Source organism: Bos javanicus, chromosome 17 (assembly GCF_032452875.1).
Source record: "Bos javanicus breed banteng chromosome 17, ARS-OSU_banteng_1.0, whole genome shotgun sequence".
Taxonomy (NCBI): domain Eukaryota; kingdom Metazoa; phylum Chordata; class Mammalia; order Artiodactyla; family Bovidae; genus Bos; species Bos javanicus.
In genome coordinates this window covers 27,072,480-27,100,034 of record NC_083884.1, presented here as the reverse complement: position 1 = coordinate 27,100,034, position 27,555 = coordinate 27,072,480, and the positions used below count along the sequence as shown (strand labels likewise).

At 36.4% G+C, this 27,555-nt stretch overlaps 1 long non-coding RNA gene across 1 annotated transcript in view; it reads right to left on the bottom strand.

Annotated features, from left to right (window-relative positions):
- The window catches only part of LOC133228606 (uncharacterized), a 330,340-nt gene extending 303,469 nt beyond the window's left edge, over positions 1–26,871 (bottom strand). Inside the window, exons 1-3 of the long non-coding RNA XR_009730287.1 lie at positions 26,557–26,871; positions 15,942–16,021; positions 10,628–10,697 (exon numbers count right to left, since the gene is read on the bottom strand). This is a non-coding gene — a long non-coding RNA (uncharacterized LOC133228606). The remainder of the gene's footprint in view (positions 1–10,627; positions 10,698–15,941; positions 16,022–26,556) is intronic.
- Between the last annotated feature and the right edge of the window lie 684 nt (positions 26,872–27,555).

The following is a 27,555-nucleotide window of genomic DNA, read 5'->3' as shown; positions in this document are numbered from 1 at the left end:
TTTTCTTGAAGAGATCTCTAGTCTTTCCCATTTTATTGTTTTTCTCTATTTCTTTGCACTGAGCACTGAGGAAGGCTTTCTTATCTCTCCTTGCTATTCTTTGGAAGTCTGCATTCAAATGGGTATATCTTTCCTTTTCTCCTTTGCCTTTAGGTTCTCTTCTTTTCTCAGCTACTTGTAAGGCCTCCTCAGACAGCCATTTTGCCTTTTTGCATTTTTTTCCCTTGTGTGTTTGATCACTGCCTCCTGTACAATGTCACAAATCTCTCCATAGTTCTTCAGGCACTCTGTCTATCAGATCTAATCCCTTCTATCTATTTGTCACTTCCACTGTATAATGGTAAAGGATTTGATTTAGGTCATATCTGAATGGTCTAGTGGTTTTCCCTACTTTCTTCAATTTAAGTCTGAATTTGGCAATAAGGAGTTCATGGCCTGAGCCACAGTCAGTTCCCGGTCTTGTTTTTGCTGACTCTATAGAGCTTCTCCATCTTTGGCTGCAAAGAATACAGTCAATCTGATTTCAGTATTGGCCATCTGGTGATATCCATATATAAAGTCTTCTCTTGTGTTGTTAGAAAACAGTGTTGGCTATGACCAATACATTCTATTGGCAAAACTCTGTTAGCCTTTTCCCTGCTTCATTTTGTCTTCCAAGGCCAACTTTGCCTGTTACTCCAGGTATCTCTTCACCTTCTACTTTTGCATTCCAGTCCCCTATGATGAAAGTACATCTTTTTTGTGTGTTAGTTCTAGAAGGTCTTTTGGTCTTCATAGAATCATTCAATATCAGCTTCTTCAGCATTACTGTTTGGGCCATAGACTTGGTTTACTGTGATATTGAATGGTTAGCCTTGGAAATGAATAGAGGTCATTCTGTTGTTTTTGAGATTGCACCCAAGTATTTCCTTATCAATAAAGAAAGATGTGATGTGGATTGTTAAAATTTATTATCTGAAATATTTTGCTTAATAGTATAAATTCCTTTTCATAAACATTGCTAGAACTATTCTGACATTTGTTTTCTGACCCCAACTGGGTACCCTAGAGTTAAATTTAATTAAAAGTATAACTAAAAAAAGAACAGATCCTACAAGTTAAGAACACAGTCTTTCACTAGTCTGCCTCCAGTTCAGACACCTTCCACACGTCTTAGTGGCGACCCACAATTCCAACCAATTGGCTGGAAATTTGGAGATTTCTGCAGTCCCCTCAAGCAAAAAGAATTTGCTAAAATGACTCAACAGGGCTCAGGGGAAAACAACATTTATGATTACAGTTTTATCATGAAGGATATGTGTTGGGAATAGCCAAATGAAGAGACACATAGGTTTAGGGAAGTGGGGTACACTGTTTGCATGCCCTATCCAAGGTGTGTCACGATTCCAGCACATCAGTGTGCTCAACTACCAGGAGGTTTCATTGAGCCTAAGTGTCAGGAATTCTTTCATTAAATAGTTATAGTTGAAAAATCACTGGACACATTCTTGAACACAATGTCCAGTCATTCTTTCCTATCCCAGAGATTGGGCTAACCCAAAGTTCCTGAGATTTTATCTGTATTGTACAGATTTTGATTCATTGAGAATTGATCTATGGACTTGTCCATGTTTAATTTTTATGGATATATCACATGTATTGAAGACTTTCAGATCTCTAGATTGGCACAGTGTACTATGCTGCTACTGCTGCTAAGTTGCTTCAGTCCTGCCCGACTCTATGCAACTGCATGGACGGCAGCCCACCAGGCTCCCTCGTCCCTGGGATTCTCCAGGCAAGAACACTGGAGTGGGTTGCCAGTTCCTTCTCCAATGCGTGAAAGTGAAAAGTGAAAGGGAAGTTGCTCAGTCGTGTCCGACTCTTCACGACCCCATGGACTGCAGCCTACCAGGCTCCTCTGTCCATGGGATTTTCCAGGCAAGAGTACTGGAGTGGGGTGCCATTGCCTTCTCCGACAGTGTACTACACATGACAATTAAAAACTTCTAATAACATTGTTCAAAACTATATTTTTATGTATGTTGAGCTTTTAGGAATATTTTTATTTCTAGATATATTCCCTATATATTACATATACTCTTTTGATATATTACATATATTCTTATGATAATTGATTGCTCAATGATCCCAGTAGGGATTTTTCACAGTATTTCTTCATGTGTTATTATATTGAGTAGCATTCTACACATTTTCTATTTTCAATTATGTCTTCATTTTCTTTATTGATGTTTTGTGATGGATTGAGATTTCAATTGATTTGATAATTTGATTTATTGTTCTTCTTGATTTTTAACCCAATTACTTCTAATGTTTTGCATATTATACTTTTTTCTCCAATGTTTTTATGTACATTTTTTCATAAACTAAAAAGAAAAAAAATTCATTGCTAAATCTCATGTGAAATTTACAAAGAAACTAGTATATTTAAACATACACCTCCCAACTTACATTTTAATGTTTATTTAAATACGTCACTCTTTAACTTTACTTTTAGGGCATAATTTTTGTTGGTTAAATGATTTAGTTTATTTTCTGTAAGTATTTTAAATATATCATTCTACTTTCATCTGACTTGTTTAAAAAAATCTTTGATAAATGCAGTAGTTTTCCCTCTGGCTGATTTCAACATTTTCTTTTTCTTTGGTTCAGTTCAGCTCGGTTCAGTTCAGTTCAGTTCAGTTCAGTCGCTCAGTCGTGTCTGACTCTTTGTGACCCCATGAATTGCAGCACGCCAGGCCTCCCTGTCCATCACCAGCTCCTGGAGTTCACCCAAACCCACGTCCATCGAGTCGGTGATGCCATCCAGCCATCTCATCCTCCGTCATCCCCTTCTCCTCCTGCCCCCAATCCCTCCCAGCATCAGAGTCTTTTCCAATGAGTCAACTCTTCGCATGAGGTGGCCAAAGTACTGGAGTTTCAGCTTTAGCATCATTCCTTCCAAAGAAATCCCAGGGCTGATCTCCTTCAAAATGGACTGGTTGGATCTCCTTGCAGTCCAAGGGACTCTCAAGAGTCTTCTCCAACACCACAGTTCAGAAGCATCAATACTTCGGCGCTCAGCTTTCTTCACAGTCCAACTCTCACATCCATACATGACCACAGGAAAAACCATAGCCTTGACTAGACAGACCTTTGTTGGCAAAGTAACGTCTCTGCTTTTTAATATGCTATCTAGGTTGGTCATAACTTTCCTTCCAAGGAGTAAGTATTCTTCTACAACAAGTCAAGTTTTGGTTTCCTTTTATTTTTGGCCTTCTTTTACACAGTTTTTTCCCCTATGTCTCTGGAGATATATATAGATATACACACACACACACACATTTATTTATCAACTTTTTGAAAAAAAAAATGCAGTTAATACTAGTTGAATATTATTTCTCTTTTATTTTTTCCTTCCTGTCTCTGTTTAACATATACCGGGATTTCTGGTTTTATCTATTATATCTCTTAACCTTTCACATTTTCTACTTGCTGTTTATATTCCAGTAAGTTTTTCTGATCTAATTTTTAGTTCTCTAGTACTTTCAAAAATTCTGCTTAATCCCTCATTGAGTTTTTAATTCCTATTAGCTTATGTTATCATTTCTGAAAATATTATTTTAGATTGTTTTTCACATCAGCTTTTCCTTTTAGACAAGCTCCAATTATTTTTTGTTCAAAGATTTAAGTATTATATAATTAATTATAACATACTTAAATCTTTGAACAAAATAAATATACATGCTATGCTAAGTCACTTCAGTTGTGTCTGACTCTGTGCAACCCCATAGACGGCAGCCCACCAGGATCCCCTGTCCCTGGGATTCTCCAGGCAAGAACACTGGAGTGGGTTGCCTTTCCTTCTCCAATGCATGAAAGTGAAAAGTGAAAGTGAAGTCGCTCAGTCGTGTCCGACTCTTAGCGACCCCATGGACTGCAGCCTACCAGGCTCTTCCGTCCATGGGATTTTCCAGGCAAGAGTACTGGAGTGTGGTGCCATTGCCGTCTCCAAATATATATAGGTATATTTTATTTAAATTTTGTACTCTGTCTCATAACTCAAATGTTGATATTTAACCTCATATTTGTTGCTTCTGTTGACATTCATAGTGTAGAGCTTTGTGATACTTGTTTTATTATGAATACAGTTGATTTAATATTTGGAAATCTTAAGAAACTAACTTTAGGAATTCTTGTCTCCACAGGAAAACTGAATACATTCCTCCTAAAAATCAGTCAGATCCTACCCATCTGGGCTCACTACAGCCACCCTCTGGGGTACCAGCATAACACAGAAGTCTTATATTTAACTTGTTCCAGTATGCCTCAATTTTAGAGTCAATTCTAAATCTGATACAGGCATCCTCCACCCCCTGAGAAATCCAGGAATAGATAAAAAAACAAAAAAAAGTGATATACAATAAAGAAGTATAGGAAGTCAATACATTAACAATCAAAATGAAACTGTTTCTCAGGAGTTTTTGTTGTTGTTGCTGTTAATTTAAACAGAATTAGAGAAATATATGTGTAATGTTTATATACTGGAAATAACGATAAAAGTAGTTCCACAGACATCTTACAGAAGGCAATGGCACCCCACTCCAGTACTCTTGCCTGGAAAATCCCATAGATGGAGGAGCCTGGAAAGCTGCAGTCCATGGGGTTGCTAAGAGTCGGGCATGACAGAGCGACTTCACTTTCACTTTTCACTTTCATGCATTGGAGAAAGAAATGGCAACCCACTCCAGTGTTCTTGCCTGGAGAATCCCAGGGACAGGGGAGCCTGGTGGGCTGCCGTCTATGGGGTTGCACAGAGTCAGAGGAGACTGAAGCGACTTAGCAGCAGCAGACATCTTACAATAGGGAATAACAAATTTGAGTCCATATAAAATCTGTTTCTTTTATTTTAATCTTTGTATTCTATTGCTTTTGCTACAAGTTAATCACTAAAGCAATATTGCCTATTGCTTATAGTAAACATAATGGCCCATCTCGGAGAACCCTGTCCCCTATGTAAAACTAAAATACCTTTGTTCAGCTTAAAGCAAACATTCTGACCCAGCCCACCTGTGAATGGCTGTAAGAAAGAAGAAATCAATGCATCCCCTTCTATCTAATGGAAACCAGGAGATATTTGCAACAACTTATGGCCTTTTTACTTCTTCACCTCCTCCTTCTTTGTTCTATAAAATAAACTAGCATCCATACCTCTACAAGGTGTTCCTCCAGGACATTAGTCCACCATCTTCTCTGGCTTGGTTTTCCAAAAAAGTCATTATTCATTGCCCCCAAATCTCTCCCAATTTATTGGCCTTTCATGCGGTGAGCAGAAGGAGCTCGGCCTTGGTAAAAGTCTTTTTTTTTTTTTAAATGCATGCAGTTTTAAGATTTTAAAGCATTCAGGAACCCTTGGTTGCTTTCCATGAATTCTGTCAAATAGGGGTTTGTAAAACTGTCTGGAATCTTCTCAAATTTTTCAGCCTACTTAACTTTATTGAGCTATTGCTACATCATTTCCCCGATGTCATAATGGATGTACAACTTCTACAGGAGGCTTAAACTATACCAAAACTACACTGTGAGAAATGAATCACAAGCATTCTAGTGCTCTGAGATTACTATGAACTTGTTTGGAATTTCTACATTCTACCTTATTTTAACATCCTGACTCTTAGCATCAACCAAGGACTTATTCTATCATTAATCTCTCGCATTTGAAAAACTTTCCTGTCACATATTTATGAGTTATCTGCTCTCCAAGTAGCCAGAAGAAAAATAAAAGCATCTCTTATTCTTCATTTTTCCCTAACTAGTTGTATGCCATATGAAGCACTACAGCAGAGTACATCTGGCAATATTTTAGATTTTAAAAATCTTTCCTGCTTCAGAAAGCCTGGTTCTCTTACATGAAAAATATTGTCTTTAAATTGATGATTTTTTTAATGCTTTTAAAAAGACTGTTTTTATTTAGTTGGCTTCTTCATTTTATTTGGCCAATTTGCGTCCTCTTTTAGTTGGGACAATGGAACTTATACTCAAGTTCTAATTTAAAGATCAGAACAACCAAAACAAAATGAACAAATAAAAAAATCTACAGATAAAAGTAAATCACTTTGAATAATAAACATACCACTAAGAATCTAAATATCATGGGTAAAAAATTAGGGTCGTGTAATTGCTTGTATAATACTTAACATTCACTTTTCTTTTCCTATTAAATAAGGTGAACATTCCTTCAACTTGAATAGAAATTCCTTTAACTTTATCAGATTCTCTGATTATCTCTTCATGTTTCTCAGTAGTTACTCCTTCCCTAATCCTCACTGATGGGTTTCATTGTAAAGATCAATAAGAATGCAGGCAATTCTGGAAAATAGCAAGCTACTATAGACTTCCAAATCTCACATTTGAATTTACCTTATTCTTGAGCTACATCTTCCACGCCATCCCAAACTCTCTTTTCCATTAGCACCAATTTTCATCTTTGGAAAACTGAATGCCATTTTAATCTGCTTAGTAAGACCTTCACTACTTCCCCTGATGTGAAGCAAGAGAACTTGCAGATGTACAAACTTGGTTTAGAAAAGGCAGAAAAACCAGAGATTAAATTGCCAATTCTGCTGGATCATAGAAAAAGCCAGAGAATTCCAGAAAAAAAGCTACTTCTGCTTCATTGACTATGCTAAAGCCTTTGATGGTGTGGATCACAACAAACTGTGGAAAATTCTTCAAGAGATGAGAAAACCAGATAACCTTACCTGCCTCCTGAGAAATCTGTATACAGATCAAGAAGCAACAGTTAGAACCATCATGGAACAACAGACTGGTTCCAAATTGGGAAAGGAGTACATCAAGGCTGTATATTGTCACCCTGCTTATTTAACTTATATGCAGAGCACATTATACGAAATGCAGGGCTGGATGAAGCATAAGCTGGAATCAAGATTGTGGGGATAAGTATCAATGACCTCAGATATACAGATGACATCATCCTAATGGCAGAAAGCAAAGAGGAACTAAAGAGCCTTTTGATGAAGGTAAAAGAAGGGGGTGAAAAAAGCTGGCTTAAAACTCAACATTCAAAAAACAAAGATCATGGCATCTGATCCCGTCACTTCATAACAAATAGATGGGGAAACAGTAGAAACAGTGACAGACTTTATTTTATTGGGCTCCAAAAATCACTGCAGATAGTGACTGCAGCCATGAAATTAAAAGACGCTTGCTTCTTGGAAGAAAAGCTATGACAAACCTAGACAGCGTATTAGAAAGCAGGGGTATCACTTTGCCAACAAAGGTCCACATAGTCAAAACTATGGTTTTACCAGTAGTTGTGTATGGATGTTAGATTTGGACCATAAAGAAGGCTGCATATCGAAGAATTGATGCTTTTGAACTGTGGTGCTGGAGAAGATTCTTGAGACTCCCTTGGGCAACAAGGAGATCAAACCAGTCAATTCTAAAAGAAATCAACCCTGAATATTAATTGGAAGGACTGATGCTGAAGCTGAAGCTCCAATACTTTGGCCCCCTGATGCAAAGAACTGACTCATTGGAAAAGACCCTGATGCTGGGAAAGATTGAAGGCAGTTGGAGAAGGGGATGACAGAAGATGAGATGGTTGGATGGCATCACCAATGGACATGAGTTTGAGCAAACCCTGGGAGACAGTGAAGGACAGGGAAGCCTGGCCTGCTAAAGTCCACATGGTCACACAAATGAGCAAATGAACAACAATGTTCCCTGAATAAAAGGTAGTTTTTTTTTTTTTTTTAATTTGCTAATCATCACCTGTATATGTCTATTTTCAGTTACTAAAACACTATTAGTAATCACATGCATAAGTCCCCATTTGAGACAGTATAATAACATTGAAGTTGGAAGAATATTCTATTTGTGATTGTATTAAAAAGACAAAGATCCAGGCAATCTTAACATAAGTATGCTATATATGTATGAAAATGTATGCTAAATTTAAAATATAAATGATGTCCCTTGATAAGTTAGCTTTGGGAACATTTTTTAAAAAATTAAAGATAGAAAAATTTGCTAGAAAATTAAGATTAATGTATTATTTTATTATATATGTTATTACTAATGCATATGAAACTCATGATGATGAGAAGATTAAGTGAATATAGAAAGAAATCTACAAGATGGAAATAATTTACTTAACTCTTTGACAGAATATTAAAAATGCATCTCCTAGGTAGATTTATTGAAAGAAATATAATTACTAATTATAACAGGAAAGATTAGAAGATGAGAGCATAGTTAATAATTGCATACAAATTGCTTCACTGCATTTAGGATTTGCAAGTGTTTCTTAAGAAATCACCATTATGCTATTGTTCACTGAAAATTTCCTATGTCTTCTTTCTTGGCCAAAAATGCAATATGTTATTTTATAGAAAACTAATACCTGAGATTTCTGATAATCTCCAACTGAAGGCAAAACTTTAATTAGAGATATGTAGGTATAGTATCAAAGTGCCTGGATTTATAGGGCTCAGAAGTCTCAGATCTCAGAGGTATTGTGGATTCTAATTGTCTCCTTATTGTTCATTCTTCTTAATATGCTCTCTCTACATCTCTTCTCCAATCCTTCTCTTCTTTATTTTTATCCAGGTTCAAAATCTTTGTGGGAAAAATCTTATGGTGAAATATGAAATGATACTATGGAATCTGAAAGTATTAATAAGTAAGACTAAAAATGACCTGATGCCTGAAAACTCGGCCTTAATTCTTCACTGAAAATGAATCACAGTCAGGGATACTATCTCAAAACCTTGTGATATTTAGCATAAACAATCGTTAAAAATGAATCCAGGATATAAAAATAATGAAAATAGTATATACTTATTTTTTCACAATTAAGTTTGCATGAAAGTGAGTCATTTTAATTATTTGTTTGATGTAAATATATTTTAGTTTTAATGAACTTAAATATTTTTATTCTGTACTATTTAAGCATTTACCATATTTTTATTTTCTACTTGCATGTTCAATGATGCAATGTTGATACTGCCACCATTTTCTTTAATATCCCTCTTTTTAAAAAATTTTATAACTTGCTTAAAAAATTGATAATGAACATCATCAGCCATGCATAGAAGCCCTTTGTCTTAAACTTCTACCTTGTGGAAGGCAAGGTACACAGCTTGTAAATATAGATGATATTTTCACAGAATCATAAATTGGTGACCAAGGCCTTGAAAAAAAATCAGAATCTTTTATCATTTTTACTTTAATGTAACTGTGATGGACTGCTCCATGGGAAGAACCTATAGCTCATACCTTCATTCAAAATGCATTTTCTAAAAATGTCCTCAAACAAAAGTGACCACAGCTTTAATTCATGGCTATTAATCCATAGATATTTAGAAGAATGTGAATGGCTTGTAAGGCTGACTGCAGGGTATAGGAAAGTACTTTAAGAATGATAGAATGGAAGGACAAATGAGGAGTTTGGGAAAGAAAAGACACTTCTAGTTTCTTGCCAGTTCATATAATTCTCAACATAATGATTTTTTAGTATCGTCCCTCATCTCTGTCTTCTGAGATTTTATTCCTCAAGGAGGTCTCATTCCTTAATTTCTTAGGACATATAAACAGTATTTGAAAGCAGTGCACACTCATTTCTCAAAAATCACCTTCCTAGAATTATCCATCATTTTAATTAAAAGATGAGTTATTTAATAATACATTTTACATCTATGTGGTTAGCTACATATATGTGAATCATATATGTTTAAATAGACGTATATGAAGGAAAAGAAGATAAAGAGTTTTTCACAGAATTATATGTTATATAATGTTAATGGTATATCACAGCATTAATCCTTCATCTAGAAATGTAGGCATTTATGAGAAAAGAATAATATCTTTTCCTCGTTTAATGCAGCAATTAGGAGTGGCTTACATAACACATAAATATCACAGATTCAGAAAAATGATCTATGAGAGAAAATAAAAGTTCTTAGGTTGTGATCCAAATTTTTGTATTTGCTTAAAGAGTCTGTCAATGTAAAATGTCTATCTTTCAAAAGAATTGGCAATTTTATATTCTTTTCAAAGTGATTTTACTCACTGAATATATTACTTAGGAAATAAGACTAGAAAAAAAGAAAAAAGGATTCCTAGGGTTTCTTTATCCCTTTAACTTGGTTTGTAGAGTTTTATTTTTGTGCTTCCATTCCCATGGTTGCATCTGTTAAAAAGAAGTAGTGGTTTGTGTCTAAAAGCCTAAGATGCTATTAGCACTTGAGGAATACTAAGCAAATAATAATCATATAATTTCAATCCTGCTAATGAGAACTACATGATAACAAGGTGTGGTTATTGTGTTACCCTTTGAAAATCCACGAATAACATATTAAAATAATTTGTTTAGAAATAATGCTTTTTGAAAGAAACTTTCTATAATAGTGTTCAAAATTATTCTCCAGTAGATTGCTGGGTTTAACAAGTTGAACAATATATTGGTGCTTAGAAAATTACACTTATAAATGAGAAACTGTGACTCCCTTCAAAAGATAGACATTGACATTGTTATTAGTTTACCTGGGGCTAGCAAAGACCTGAATCAGTTGTGTTGCATTTAAAGAACTTTAGAAATAAATATTTATATTTTTTGTGCCGAACTCACCAAATACCCATGCTTTCATTACGATAAATGTCATCACATCATTTCTGCTTTTATGAATTGTTTCTTTATCCTTGAGAAAAAAAAAAAGAGAACTATAACATCTATCCTCCTCTCTTCATGGACCTTACGTGCTGCTCCAAACTTTATGAACAAGCTCCCTTTCATAAAAGGGCTTCTCCACTATTGCCTATTCACAGAACCCACCACCTATTTACTCCTAGAATTGATCTAATTGGTGTTCACAAAATTAACAGGGTCACTTACTTGTACTATATCAATTTCTTTGGATGTAAGAGGTTTTAAAGCCACTTTTTAACACAGTAAAGGAGCATTTATTCATAAACTAGTTTTTAATCAGTGTCCAGTAAGAAAAACAAAATTAACGGTTCTTTTTTTTTTTTTTAATGGTTATTTCAAACAAAGGAATATAAGATATTTAAAAACTGTTGACTAGACACTGTTGGAGAAGGAAATGGCAACCCACTCCAGTGTTCTTGCCTGGAGAATCCCAGGGACGGGGGAGCCTGGTGGGCTGCCGTCTACGGGGTTGCACAGAGTCGGACACGACTGAAGCGACTTAGCAGCAGCAGCAGCAGCAGACACTGTAGTGATCATTTTACATCATATACAAATACCAAATAATTATGATGTACATCAGTAGCATATACCAATTATATCTCAATAATAATAATAAAGAGTGTTGGAAGATAAGGAATAAAGGGAGCTAATCCAAATTCAGAATCTTCAGTACTCTGGTCTTAAAGAGGGTCTCACTGAGAGTGCTGGAACTTCCAAGAAAGTTCCTTCTCTGGGGGCTGAGACAACGTTAAGAGGCTTAGTAACATCACACACTGCTACAGTCTTCTAATGGACAAGGCCTCCTATCAGTATATCCTGATTTAAAGCAAGCCAGGAAATATATTTAAAATATCTCAAGCTTCATCAGCACTATGTGAAAAGAGAAGCAGGTGATTAGACTAAAAGACATTGAAAAATAACGTGCATTCAATATCTCTGAATAGCAAACAGTTTTATGCTTTTATGGTCTCTGGAAAGTTTCTTCCAAATAAAAAGGAGGGAAAAAAACCATATCCCTAATTATGCACAGAATACATTTTGTATTTCTGAACCTTTATTAAAGGCTCATTCTGACGTCAAGATATGTTTTATTTTATGCTTTCGAGTGTAACTATTACTGAGAAAGAGGAAAGAGAGAGAGAGTATCCATCCTACAGGAGAAAAATACAGATTCTTTTCAAGTACATACTGAATATTCTTCAGGAGAGATATGATAGGTCACAAAACAAGTCAGTAAATTTAAGAAGATTGAAATCATACCAAATATCTTTTCTGAACACCGTGGTGTGAAACTAGAAATCAGTAACAGGAAAAAGGCTGGAAAATTCATAAATACCTGGAAATTAAACAACACACTCCTAAACAATGGATCAGAAAGAAATCAAGAGGGAAACAAAAGAGTATCTTGAAACAAACTAAAATGAAAACATGACATCCCAAAACCTATGAGTTACTTCAAAAACAGTTCTAAGAGGGAGATTTATAGCAACAAGCAACTACATAAGAAAAAATTAAACATTTAATTCAACTTTACACAGAAACCAAAAATGCAAAACAATCAAAGTCAGAATTAGTAAAAGGGAGCAAATAACCAAGATCAGAGCAGAACTAGATGATATAGAGACCAGGGAAACAATAGAAAAGATAACTGAAACTAAAAGCTGTTTCTTAAAAGTTAAATAAAATTGATATTTGTCTATTTTAAAATAATGACTATAGAGTATCCACTTTTTATCTTAAAACACACACAGTGTTGACTGCTAGTAGAGTCACAATGCTTCACAAGTGTGCATCTGTGTTTGCCAGCATATATTTCCTACAGAAAAGCCTTTTCTCATTTTATGCTGCTGCTGCTGCTGCTGCTAAGTCACTTCAGTCATGTCCGACTCTGTGCGACCCCATAGACGGCAGCCCACCAGGCTTCTCCGTCCCTGGGATTCTCCAGGCAAGAACACTGGAGTGGGTTGCCATAAGACCTACAAAATTTAGACATGTATATTAGAAAAAACAAAATGAAATACATTCTGAAGGAAACTTCATTTGAAAACAGCAGTAGGGGAATAATCAACAAAACCAAACAAAAATATTGTTACAAATTCTTATATTTATGGAAACTAATATTTCCTAGGTCCTCAGGAAATGTATAGATGAGAAATATGCATAGCTCCAGAGTCTCAAGATAACTGTCCATAGAATGAGAACAACATGATTTTTCTATTGTCTAAGCTGAAGGAGTAAAATCCAATAATGCATCCTAAAACTTTTCAAAATTCTCTCACAATTTCACAATTCCTTCTTATTAAAAATCTTCTAATATTTCAAATCCCATACCCTGTTGTAGGGATCCATCATCTGTCTGAATTTGGCTTATCTTTACACTCATAAATATAGAAAACTATTTAATCATCTTCTGGTGAATGCCTCTAACCACCCAGGAGTTCTTAAACAATTCCAGACTGATGCACACTATTTCACATATTTTAATTATCATGGTTACCTTTATATTGCTATCATCAGTAGATGAGATCTGTTCAAAATCCCACAAATATTATTATATCTACCAAATGAAAATAAAGCAAACACAAAACGGAAAACACATTTTCAACAAGTACACCACCTAAATAAAATAGAAAATAGAAGCTACTAGAAAGATTTAAGAGTTTAATCATAAGGAAAAGAGTAAGGAGAAATACCAGTCAAATGGGGAAATATTAGCAATGTAGACTTTTGAACCCAGTGTATTTCTTAAGCCCTTATTAATATTTTTAAAGAAAACCCTCAACACGTAAAACCTAGAGAACAGTTGTTAATTAAAATAATCCCTAAATAATCTTTATTACATTCTAGAGCAGTGCTGGTTAATAAAAATATAGTGTGAGCCATATATGCAGTATGAACTTTTCTACTGACCATATCGATAAACATAAACAGAACAAAATTAATTTTAACAATGTACTTTACCCAATTATATCTAGAATATTATTTCAGTAATCAATATAAATAATTATGAGTGGTTTTACTGTCTTTCCTACTCTGTATTCAGAATCCTGCACATATTTCATGCTTAATAGTACAACTCAGTTTGAGACAGCCACCTTACAAATGCTTAACGGACATGGCGCATTTCTATGACCACTTAGTCACCAATTCTTCTAAACGATTTTATTATAAAAGACAAATCTAACGAATGTGGCTGCAACACAGTAACATAAAATGCTGTGGCTTATAAATATCTTTTCTCATATATTGATGGATGTTAATTAGATTTACCATGGTCATTACTTCACAATATATACATATACCAAATCATTGTGTTGTATACCTGAAACAAATGTAACGTGGAATTCTCCAGCAAAAGTATTGGAGTGGGTAGACATTTCCTTCTCCAGGGGATCTTCCTGATGTAGGAATCAAACTCAGGTCTCCTGCACTGCAGGCAGATTCTTTACTGTCTGAGCCACCATGAAAGCCCGTATGTCAGCTATACCTCAACTAAATAAGATACTTTCTCACTTTAATACTATAAAATTCTTAAAAAATACATTTTTATTAATGATATTATAATAGCTGTTTAGAATTATAGATCTGCAAGTTACTAAATAGAACAGTCATGAAACTCATAAAAGCATGACAAGCATTGTAGTTTCAAAGCCCACTGACAAGAAAAATTTTTTAAAAGTATCTCATGTTTTAGCTCCTTTTCAGTTCTCAATGCAATAAGTCCTCATCTTGTGTTGACAGAAACATACATGCACACATGCATACATACATTCATATGCACTTTAAACTTCTGAAAATACAACATTAATATCCATTTTCACCAATTCCTCTTTTCCTTTGTCACCAAAGAGACACTGCCTTTTCTTCTGATCATGGCTAATTCCTCCCCCTAATGTTTAAGTCAAGTCACAGCCTTTCCTGTCTCTTTAACAGCTCATGAATTTCTAAAACTTTCTATCAAAGGTATTTTTAAACTTTATTGAGGAATAACTGACAAATATAACTGTATATATTCAAAATATGCAGAGTGATGATTTAGTATTCATATGTCATAGAATGATTTCCAACATTAAAATAATTAACACATCTAACACTTCACATACTTAGCTCTTTCAGTGTGAGCATGTGTGTGGTGAAAATGATGAAAAGCTACTCTCTGCAACTCTCATGTGTACACTACTATTATTAACTATAATAACCATACTGTACATTAGCGCCTAAGAACTTATTCTTTTATAACTGAAATTTTTTACCCTTTCAATAAACATTTTCAAGTACATTCTACATGGTATTACTTTAAGACAAGCATAGTCATCTTTCACTTAGGCTATTATACTTTTTTTTCTAATCAAATTCTGCCACCTTCTCCTTGTCATATTTTCCACTGCTACCAGATCGTTTTTTCTAAAATGAAGTTCTAATAATGTCAGCGGCTTGGATAAATACAGTCATTCTTAGTTCACTATACAAAAATTAATAAAGACCTTTATGTGTCATTTTAAGCCTTTTATGCTATGACTCTTGTATACACCTTGAACTTGGGCACTTGTCTCACATCCACAACCACAGAGTCCATCCACTCTGAGCTACAACATATTAATTCTTATACCTCCATGCTTTGAATATATTGTTTCCTCTGTCTACAATCACTTTCTAGATCATTTCACACAATGCCTTTAACAATCTAAGCCTGATTATTCTGGTTGTATTTTGGGGGATTTGGTTTTTGCTGTTCTTTTTCCTTCTAGCAATACTCCCATCATCCTGACAAATGATAGTGGAGAGTCACAACTCAACTAAGAAGCAATCCCCTTACAATTATTGTGCAATTTATAGTATTGTTGCTAGAGCAGATTAACATGGCTTCCCATATACCATCTGTGGCCTCTGAGCAGACTGATCCATTGTTTTCTATTGCTAACAGGAGGAGGTTAAGCAAGTTAGATTCTCATGAGATGTACAAAAGTATGCATTCATAGCCCTGCCGCAGGGTGATGTTACCTTTTTTGTCCTCTAGCCTTTCTTCAGAACATCACATTTTCAATGTCTAAATTACCACATGTTAACAGGACCAGATGAGGAAAAAATTGAAAGTACATTAGAAGTCTTAAAGAGAAAACACATGCACTTCAGAAGGTAGGACATAAAACCTAGTACATTTTCTGCATCAAATCTACATCTTAAAGTCTGTTTTTAATAACTCATGCTAAAACAGAGACCAAATAGTGGTGCTTACCTGATAGCCTTCAAGCCTGTTAAACTTAGCTGAAGATTCTATGTCATATCTTCATTCTTAAGAAATTAAACAGCAAATGCCTATATTTTAGAGAAATATTCATCAGAGTATTTAATGATACAGAAAAGGCATATTACTAGATTGTCTACCACATAGTGGCACTTCAATAAAGGTATGGGGAAGTGTCTGAAATGAAATTAGTTATGAAACAATGAGGTGCTCTTGATTTGAGGTCCTACAAGTTAAAATGTTTTTTAATTGGCAAGAGAAAAGACAGAAAAAATCTCTATTGGATTCCTCGAATGGCTCATCTCACAAGCCTTCTGTATCATAAGGGGGAAAAAAAAAAAACAGTAGCTTAGGAAAACATAAGAACTGTCAGAAAATCAATCATTCATTTTAATTCTCAGGAGCATGATTTTTAATTCAGGATGTGTTAAATTAATCCCCACCTGCACGGGGCTTTTTACTGCTTCAAGTTGAGTTTGGAAGTGTATTTTTCACCTCCTGAAATTCTGCCATGTGATGCCTTTTTCTTTTTAAACTCTAGAGTCTCCTCCAATTTTTTAATAGAAAGCTATCGGAGCCATTCGGGAGAGTTTCTGAATGAAGGGGGAAGCAAGCCAGGAGGCTGTTACTGTTTTGCTGTGTGAGCCTGCTTGGCTCTCAGGGTGATGTCCGCCCTCTTTGAAAGAATGGTCACCTCCAAATCGTCTACCTGTGAGTGGTAGTTCATAACAAGAGTCTAATTATTGAATTCTAACCTGCTGATGCAGACTGACTTCTGGGATCTAGTCTGTGTATCACACTTATGGAGATGAACTATTCTGTTACACAGAATCAGTATGTGTGCTACTTGTTGGGTCAGATTCTTTGAAGTTGATCTTCTAAAACTAGAGCTGCATATTTCAGCCTGTATTTACTCTTGCTGAATTATACTACAACCCAAACCTGCATATTTCGCATAATTTATTTCCTTGAAATTGAGTGGTTTGTTTGCCACTGAAGGTTGTAAAAGAAGAAAAAGATATTTAACAGAGGAAAAGGTATTTAAAGTCAATGTGTAGTTCATTCTGAAGTAGAAGCTCTACTTCTATAGAAATAAAAAGACAAAAAAATCCTCATTTTTATATCATAAAAATCATTTTTATCATTTTATATCATAAATATGTTTCAATGATACTAATACAATGACCTAATCAACAAAGGCTTTTAGTTCTCATTAGTCAGAGCTGAATGAGCACCATTAATGATGAGCCTGGTGAGGAAACCATATTTGATTATGTCTTATAAGTGATATACAAAAAAAAAAAACCTCCCCAGAAAAGTGTAGTTCTCTATGTTCTAAGAGATCGTTTACTTTATTTCTCCTTAGTACTTTTTATTTTATCCTTTACAGGTTAGCATCTTTTTCAGGTATTTTTTAATCTTGTGATACACAAAATTACATTTCTCAGGCAATACTAATAATGATGACATATAAATAAATGCTTCAACCCTTGAATATATAATCAGTTTTTAAAACTCAATGTTTAAAAAGCATGCAGGTAGAATTTTAAGTGTTTTTCCTGAAAACATTTTCATAAATCAGCAATTTATGTCCAGAAACCCTCATATTGTGACCATTACATTTGTTCTGCTATAATTAATCATGGAGACTTGACCTAGAGTGTTAATCTTTTTAATTCTAGCCACTGAAAATAACACTTTCTTTTTCAATTGGTTAGTTCATCTTATACCATGATATTCATAAGAACACATTTCAAAGACTTTCTTAGGTAGAAGAGAATTATCATGACACTGAGTGAAAAAGACTGAAGTATATATAGACAGCTACACAGCAAAATAATTTATCACTGACAATCACTAACTACTTCTACATATTTAGATGTTTCAAATGATCCTATGTGTATAAAATCTTTTATTAATTCTATGATATTCAACTGGAAGTTAGTGTTAGGCTTTTCATCTTTACCAATAATACTGAAAATAAGCACGTCACTATTTTGGTCATTATTTACTAATAATCCAAAATAGGTCTTATCCTTCCCTTTATTTTTTTCCTCCTCTTATACACACACACACACACACACACACACACACACACACACACACACACACACCCCTTACTGCCTATGGCTTATTGTGGTCAATCTACTATTCTATCTTTCTTGTGACAAGGTTATTCCAAGTAGTAGCATGTAGCAAAGGGAAAAATCCTACATGGTCTATACTGCCTTCAGCAACAGTAGTCCAAATTTTGGTGAAAGGAGAGAGAGGATGTATACTGACTAGCTGTTTTAATTTGGCTTAGAAGTGGAGTAATTCATATTATTACAGGATTTACTTGTATTGCTAGTAGTAGTTTATGAGAACTAAACTAAATTATGTAGATGTATCTAGTGGCTGTTCCTCTGGATGTTTGTGGAGATACCTACAATAATATTGGCTTAAGCAAGACAATATTTTTCCCTCTCTCGCAAATCCAAGCATGATATATCTGAGGCTCAGTTTCCATCTATCTTTTACCTCCACCTCTATATTCCTGAGTTGTTCTGCTTTTTCCACAAGTTTCAGAACAGCTTTACTTCAAGTTCATATTGCAGCTTAACTGAGGAGAGAAAGGGAAAAGAAAGGTTTCCCTTCTCTTGTTAAAGATACCATATCACCTATAGTTAGCTCTGACTGACTAGGATTTTTCATCAAGTTACACACAGCTTTTAGGAGGATTGGGATTTGAGAACTTTATTTTGGATAACCATATACTCCACTAATGATTGCATTATTTATTGCCATGGAAATTAAAACCATAACAATCTTGTCACCTGTACAAAACAAAGAAACAGTGACAACAGAAAACTCAACATAAACTATATTAGGGCCATTTAGGTCCATTTTGGAGGAAACCACATTAGAGAAATAGCCAGAAGCAGGAAAGTAACCGGAGTACAACAGGAAAAAAAGACAGTTTCTCCTGTGTTTCCCTATAGGACAATTGACAAGGGAATTTTGGAATTTAGAATTGTAAATTATTATGAAAGAGGGTGGGCTGTTTCTGATTAGCACAAAGTTACTAAGAGCAAAGAATCCCTTATACTTTCTCCCAAAATGAGAGAACATAGTCACCATATTCGTCTTTAGGTGCTATTAATTCTTTCAGTTTAATCACAACCCCACTTTTGTATATTCCATAAGTTAGAGACTAAATTTTGGAATTAGCCACTACTGCTGACTTAGAATCATAAAGAAATAAAAAGGAAGGGTAAAATATAGATAGATAGAGCAATAATATTGATCAATCATGAAATAAAACAATAAACAGACTTAAACTTTGTGTGAAAGGTCACTGAGTTAGAGCTTGTTATCATAACTTCCTCTCCCACTAGAAAATCGCCTATTTTATTTGTTCTCATCCAGCACCTTAAGTGGTCAGAGTTCTTTATCAGATAACGTACCCAAAGTTTCATTCCCAAATGGTTTGGGTTTCAAAGCACCTCTGCCATTGCTGGGCTGCACTATTCTTCCTGCTGTCATACTGTTGACCATGTGCCCTAGAAAACTTTCTGAGTTTCAGACACGGTTCTCCCTGTTCCCACTGAGTCTCAGGGATCCCAAAAGGTCCCTTTGCTGTTGGAATCAGTCATCTCATCTAATACAGTTATCTACTCCTTTACCTATAGATACTGTGGCAGGGGAGCCTCAAGTTATACGGTTCCAGTCCTTGGTTCCAGTTCAATGGAGCATCTGTTTCCCCTAGTAAAAGCATTGCTTCCTCAGTAAGCTATACTCTACACCAGTTAGTGGTAACCATGAATGACCTATTTCTAGACAGAAGCCAGACTCCTGACAACTAGGAAAGGGACAGGAAGAGGAATTTTTCTCTCACAGAAAAATAACTACCCAGAAAATAAGCACTGCTTGACCTCAAAACCCTAAGGAACTGCACTATGATTCTTTCAACAGGACTTGAAAATCACTCTATACAGTATCCTGTTTTACAAATAGGCACTCCAAGTATCACTGGATCTATCAATATTTGTTCACAAGGCTAACTGGAATAAAATTCCAGACATGTTGCATGGAATTCTTTTGTTTTAAGCTTCAATGAAAAAAAAAATGAGTCATCAATTCTTTAGTAATTAGGTCAGAGAAATATTCCACATGTTACACACACTGTCCCCACATTCAATATGCTCATCATACATTTGACCCATTTCTTGATTAGAAGAATTTCAAAACACATAACTGTGTTTTTTTTTTCACTTTAGAGTGGATATTCTGACATGCCACAGACCACTGAACCTTTAAACAGTTCATTGGTATTGAAGGCTTTAGCAGTTTCATGGGTTTATTTTCTAGCTTATGCATGCACATATCTTAAGGGATCCTTGAATTTGTTAATTCCTTGTCAACAGTTTCACATTATATCCTCAATGAAGTGAACCACAATAATAGTTTATTGGATACCAGGGAGATTACATTATGGCAAGGAGCAAGAATGATGACATATTATTATTTTGCATTTTTATTTTTACAAAAATAAGCGTGAAGTTTTACTTTTGTCTCTGTAAGTGAAAGCAAATTACTTCTGGTGTCTTCTTAAGACTTGAAAAAGATGACCAGATACTTGGTGCTATCATAACCGGCACCCACAACTGGAGTCCCCCATGATTAAGTTTATCACAGTCCATACTCGTTATCATCCATGAATCATCAACCTGTGCCCAGGCCTGATGCAAAATAAGTTGGATTTGGGCTGTTCTTGACATTCTTCACTAAAACCATCCAATCGGTAGTATGTAAAGAGTCTGCCTGCAATGTGGGAGACCCGGGTTCGATCCCTGGGTTGGGAAGATCTCCTGGAGAAGGAAATGGCAACCCGCTTCAGTACTCTTGCCTGGAGAATCCCAGGGATGGAGGAGCCTGGTAGGCTACAGTCCTTGGGGTCGCAGAGTCGGACACGTCTGAGCGACTTCACTTCACTTCACTTGACATTCGTAAGTCTTTGATGGTGGCACTGATCTTTGAAACTCCACAAAGATAATGTATTATGTATTGTTTACTAGTCTGGTAGGAAGAAATTCTTGGGATTTCCATTTGGCCCTTTCATAATTAACAGTCTCAGTCCATGGATAAAGGGTGCGAGTAGAGATTTTATCAGTTGCTGAATAGGTCTAAGAAAATTTAAAAAATCAAGAATTGGGAAAATAAAAGAATTTGTTTGTAGAGCCCCCTGGACACGATGTGAGGTAACTCACATCAAACACCATGTATCATTTGAACTCCAGACAGTCCCACTATAAGTGTGATCCACAGTGGTATTTTAGAACCTAAAATTTAGTGTAAATTTTTGAAAGGTCAGAGTATTTTCCTTTCCTGTATGCATAATTTCTTTAAATGACAACAGGTCCCTTTAGGGAAAATTTAGAGTAGGATGAAGAAGAGAACACAGCCACTTAGTGCCCAAAGAAGGAAAAGTGAGAGAGTAAAGAGAAGAAATGATAGCTGCTTCTCTCCTCCTATCTTGGCTCACAGGTTCCTAAGTTGGAGAAAATATGTAACATAATGTATATTGTTTTAGGTTGCTAAGTTTTGGGGTAATTTGTTACACAGTTATAGATAACCAATACAAGTGTGAAAATACAAAAAGATAGGTATTTTTGGCAAGTAATCTACCATACAGAACTTTGAGAAAGCTAATTCACTTTGTGAAATGTATTCAGGTTTGATGATCTCATTTTATAATCTACTAATACAGTTTAGGGAGAAGGCAATGGCACCCCACTCCAGTACTTTTGCCTGGAAAATCCCACAGACGGAGGAGCCTGGTAGGCTGCAGTCTATGGAATCACTAAGTTGGACACGATTGAGCAGCTTCACTTTCACTTTCATGCATTGGAGAAGGAAATGGCAACCCACTTGCCTGGAGAATCCCAGGGACGGGGGAGCCTGGTGGGCTGCCGTCTACGGGGTCACACAGAGTCGGACACGACTGAAGTGATTTAGCAGCAGCAGCAGCAGCAATACAGTTTATCCACAAGATTATACAAATTCTTCTAAATTCAATTTCCTTACTGCATCACATCTTAACTTCTTGAATAGAGGAGGTTGCTTATTGGATAATGTTGCTTATCCAAAACAACAAAAAGATAAAAATTAAAAAAAATTTTTCCATATCAGTGAAGAAATTATATATATAAGAAATCTTTAATGTATTTATATGATTAGTCACATAACAAAAATTTTTACTGCAGAATTTTCTATAATAGAGAAAAACAATAAAAAAAAGTGAAATATACAATCATGGTGACTTTGAACCTCTTTAATGCTGGTAATGAAAGGCAATGCCAAAGAATGTTCAAACTATTGTACAACTGCACTCACAGATTAGCAAAGTAATGCTCAAAATCTTTAAAGCTAAGCTTAACAGTACTTGAACCTAGAACTCCCAAATGTACAAGCTGGATTTAGAAAACACAGAGGAACCAGAGATCAAATTGCCAACATCCTTTGGATCACAGAAAAAGCATGGGAATTCCAGGAAAAAAAAAAATACATTTCTGCTTCACTGACTATGCTAAAGCCTTTGACTATATGGATCAAAACAAACTGTGGAAAATTCTTACAGACTAGGCCACCTTACCTGCCTCCTGAGAAACCTGTATGCAGGTCAAGAAGCAACAGTTAGAACCAGAGATGGAACAATGACCAAGTTCAAAATCCAGAAAGGAGTATGTCAAGGCTGTATATTGTCACCCTGCTTATTTAACTTCTATGCAGAATACATCATGTGAAATGCTGGGCTGGATGAATCACAAACAGGAATCAAGATTGCCAGGAGAAATACTAACAACTTCAGATATGCAGATGATACCACTCTAATAGCAGAAACTGAAGAGGCACTAAAGAGCCTCTTGATGAAGGTGAAAGAGGACAGTGAAAAAGATGGCTTAAAATTCAACATTCAAAAAAAACTAAGATCATGTCATTCTTTCCCATCGCTTCATGGTAAATAGATGGGGAAAAAATGGGAACAGTGACAGATTTTATTTATTGAACTCCAAAATCATTGCAGACAGTGACTGCAGCCACAAAATTAAAAGACACTTGTTTCTTGGAAGAAAAGCTATGACAAACCTAGACGGTGTGTTAAAAAGCAGAGACATCACTTTGCTGACACAGGTCCTTATAGGCAAAGCTATGGCTTTCCAGTAGTCATGTATGGATGTGCGAGCTGGACCATAAAGAAAGCTGAACACCAAAGAATTGATGCTTTCCAATTGTGGTACTGGTGAAAATTCTTGAGAGTCTCTTGGACAGCAAGGAAACCAGACCAGTCAGTCCTAAAGCAAATCAACCCTGAATATTCACTGGAAAGACTGATGCTGAAGCTGAAGCTCCAATACTTTGGCCAAGTGATGCTAAGAACTGACTCATTAGAAAAGACACTCATGCTTAGAAAGATTGAGGGCAGGAGAAGAAGGGGGCAGCAGAGGATGAGATGGTTGGATGGCATCCCCCATTCAATGGACATGAGTTTGAGCAGACTCTGGGAAATAGCAAAGGACAGGGAAGCCTTACATTCTGCAGTCCATGGTGGGGGATGGGGGGTGGGTGTCACAAAGAGTCAGAAATGGCTTAGTGACTGAACAACAACAACAAATGATGTTAATACACTTTCATCTTCTGAAGATATAATTAATCGGCTAAAAGGACCAAAGTCACTGCCAATGACTCCCAGGATCTTCATTAGAATTTTTCTTTGTGTCATTTATAAAATGCTTTTCATAATACTATTTAAGAAAAAAATCCATCAATGATTTCTTTACTCTCTAAAATATTGGAATCAGGGCATAATTTATCCAGGTTATTAGTACTTGGAAAGACAGCATTTTTGTTGTTGTTACTATAGTTGTCACATGTCTTGAAACTTAAGCCATCCTCTTCTTTTTACATTTAATGATTTTCAAACATATCCCTGTAAAATATTCCTCTGGTTAAACAAATCTCTCTCCAAACATTTAGTTATCATTTAGGGACACCAAAGAAATATAAGAGCAAACACCTTAAAGTGTTCTTCTTTTTTCTTTTATTTTTATGCTTAAAATTTATATTTGAATATTTAAAAATCAAACACACCATAAGATATTACAGACCATTCTGCTCCACCCTATCCACCTCACACTATCCACCTCACCAAAAACACGAAAAGAAAGCCTTCAAACTAGTTTTTTTTACTATGAAATATGAATTACTTCCAAATTGCCACAAGTAAAACACTATACAGTGTCAGACTTTATTTTTCTGGGCTACAAAATCACTGCAGATGGTGACTGCAGCCATGAGATTAAAAGACACTTACTCCTTGGAAGGAAAGTTATGACCAACCTAGATAGCATATTCAAAAGCAGAGACATTACTTTGCCAACAAAGGTCCATCTAGTCAAGGCTATAGTTTTTCCTGTGGTCATGCGTGGATGTGAGAGTTGGACTGTGAAGAAGGCTGAGCACCAAAGAATGGATGCTTTTGAACTGTGGTGTTGGAGAAGACTCTTGAGAGTCCCTTGGACTGCGAGGAGATCCAACCAGCCCATTCTGAAGGAGATCAGCCCTGGGAAGGAATGATGCTAAAGCTGAAACTCCAGTACTTTGGCCACCTCATGCGAAGAGTTGACTCATTGGAAAAGACTCTGATGCTGGGAGGGATTGGGGACAGGAGGAGAAGGGGATGACAGAGGATGAGATGGCTGGATGGCATCATTGACTCAATGGACTTGAGTCTGAGTGAACTCTGGGAGTTGGTGATGGACAGGGAGGCCTGGTGTGCTGCGATTCATGGGGTCGCAAAGAGTAGGACACGACTGAGCGACTGACCTGAACTGAACTGAACACTATACACTGTGAAGCAAAGCTCACGTACAGAGTACTGATTGTTTTCTCTATCACTAATATCAGTATTTGTGTCAGAAAGATAAATTGAACCATCTGGGCTGCCATCTATGTGGTTGCACAGAGTCTGCCACGACTGAAGTGACTTAGCAGCAGCAGCAGCAGCAGCAGCAGCAGCAAGGGTAGGTGTAATGCCACAACCCAAATTTACAAGTAAATAAAATTTGATTGGGCTCTGTGAAACTTCAACTGATATTTCTTTTCTTAAAAATCTACTCTGAGGGTCTGGAGAACAGCACTGTTTCCATCCCTTTTCTTATTATCAATATTTGCTAATGCAAGTGTCACAGAAGCTCACTGAAGGGAATTTTCCTCCAGACTTTTGCTTCTTTTTCCTATAGTGTGAAACACTGAAAACAGGCCCTATGAGTCTCACACGCACTCTCCCTAAGAGTCTCTTCCTTCCTCATATTCCTCTCCTGATGTTTGTTGGCTGGGTGCAACATGGCTCTCCTTAGGCCACATCCACTTGCTTCCATCCCAAACACAGCCCAATAAGTGCATTTCTCACAAATTAAACAGACTGTGGGACTCTACGATTTTAAGCAAAATACATCTGTGAAGCAGTGATTCACTTTGGAAACTCACAGTGAAACCTTCAATTTTGCTGTTCATTTCTCAAAAGAGCATATCGAGTCACACAGCAAAATTAAACAGTGTAAACAGTCACTCCTCCTGGCTCAGATGGTAAAGAATTTGCTTGCAGTGTAGGAGACCAGAGTTTGATCCCTGGGTGGGGAAGATTACCTGGAGAAGGGAATGGCAAGCTGCGGGGAGCGAGCTCCGCCTCTGGCAAAGGTCATGAGGAAGGAGGCTTGGCATACGCAAAGGCGGGATCAAGCCTCAGGAGTCTCCCTGGAAATTCTCGAGCAATCTACCCCCAAAACCAGAGTCTGCCTACTTTCTGCTTTGTGCTTTCACCTACACCTCTGACTTTACGGGGGGCTGTCCCCCACTACCTCTCTGAAAAAAGTTAGCTTACAGCTCCAGTTAATAATTCCTGGGTGTGACAGTGTTTAACTTACAAACTCCTTTGGAAATCCTCTAGCCTGCCTGAATAGGTTTTTCCGGCCTCATGTGATTGTTCAGAGCCTCCCAACTGTGAGAGGCAGGAGATGTTCTAAACTGTCTAAACACAGATTCTTTTGAGTAGCTAAAAGATTGATTAGAAATTGTATTGGTGAAGGGATTTTCACTTGTTGGGCCAATGTTTGCTGCTAAGTCTCCATATCCCTTACCTGCTGTGTCCCTGGCAGTGTATTGGTTAATATAATTGGTGTAAATAGTAGCTTTAATGTTTGTAACCTGGGACCCTTGAGTTAATTCTTTTTCTTGTTGTAGCCCACCACACCTTTGCTCTGTAGGAATGCAACTTTATCTAATGCTTTTGGAGGGTGGCTCCTGACCAATCACCTTTAGAGAAAAATAAGTTTTCTGAAGAAAAGGTCTTAAAATGTTAACAGGCCTCCGGGCCAGAAGATGATGCAAATCACCTAAGCTTTTGCATATGATAAGTTTGCAGGAAGAAAGCCTGGTTTGCTGCAAGACTCTACCCCTTCCCCCATTATCCTCTATGCATAACTTAAGGTATAAAAACTACTTTGGAAAATAAAGTGCGGGCCTTGTTCACCGAAACTTGGTCTCACCATGTCGTTCTTTCTCTTACCTTCTGGCTGAATTATTTAGCCTCTTTTCTCCACTGAATTTCCTCACTGAGCTATCCTTATTTCAGCCTCTTTTCTTCACTGAATTTCTTCACTGAGCTATCTCATTCTATTACTCTTTATATCCTTAATTAACATTTAATTAAGCAATTGTTTCCTGATCTTCGCCTACGCCGTCTCTCCTTCGAATACCCTGGATCAGCCGGGGCTGGTCCCCGGCAGCAAGCCACTCCGGTATTCTTCCCTGGAGAATTCCACAAACAGAGTTGCCTGGTGGACTATAGTCCATGACATCACAAAGAGTCAGCCATGACTGAGCGACTAACACACACACACAAACTTATATGTTACACATGTGTATATCCAGGCTTCCCTGGTGGCTCAAGCAGTAAAGAATCTCACTACAATGAGGGAAACCTGGGTTGGATCCCTGGGTTGGGAAGATTCCCTGGAAGTGGGCATGGCAACCCAGTCCAGTATTCTTGTCTGGAGAATCCCATGGACAGAGGAGCCTGAAGAGCTACAGTCCATGGGGTCGCAAAGAGTCAGACATGACTGAAGTAACTGGGCACGCAGGCACACATGTATATCTATAGAAATAATCAATAACCAATCTGTAATGGGAACAGAAGAGAGCTCTAGCTGGGCCAACCTGAGGACTACAGCCCAGGAGACACAAATCCAGGAAGCACTTGATTTGTATTCCGCTGGACTACAAAATCAGGAGAGGCTTATAAAGGCAAAAACTGCAAGGTTATATGATTTGTTTGTTAAGAATTAGAGTTGAATCTTGCAAAAAATAAGGGTGCTTATTAAGTAGGGATTAGCTGGGATCCCAAATGGTTGCACAGATACAAGGGAAGACCTTTTGACCATAAGGTTACAACTGGCAATTGCAAGCAGATGTTTTAAGAATGGCTGGTGGTGTCTTTGAGTTTGATACAATTTAGAAAATTCAAGTTTCAGTGATTCAAGAATGTGTCTGAAATCACATCCATAGT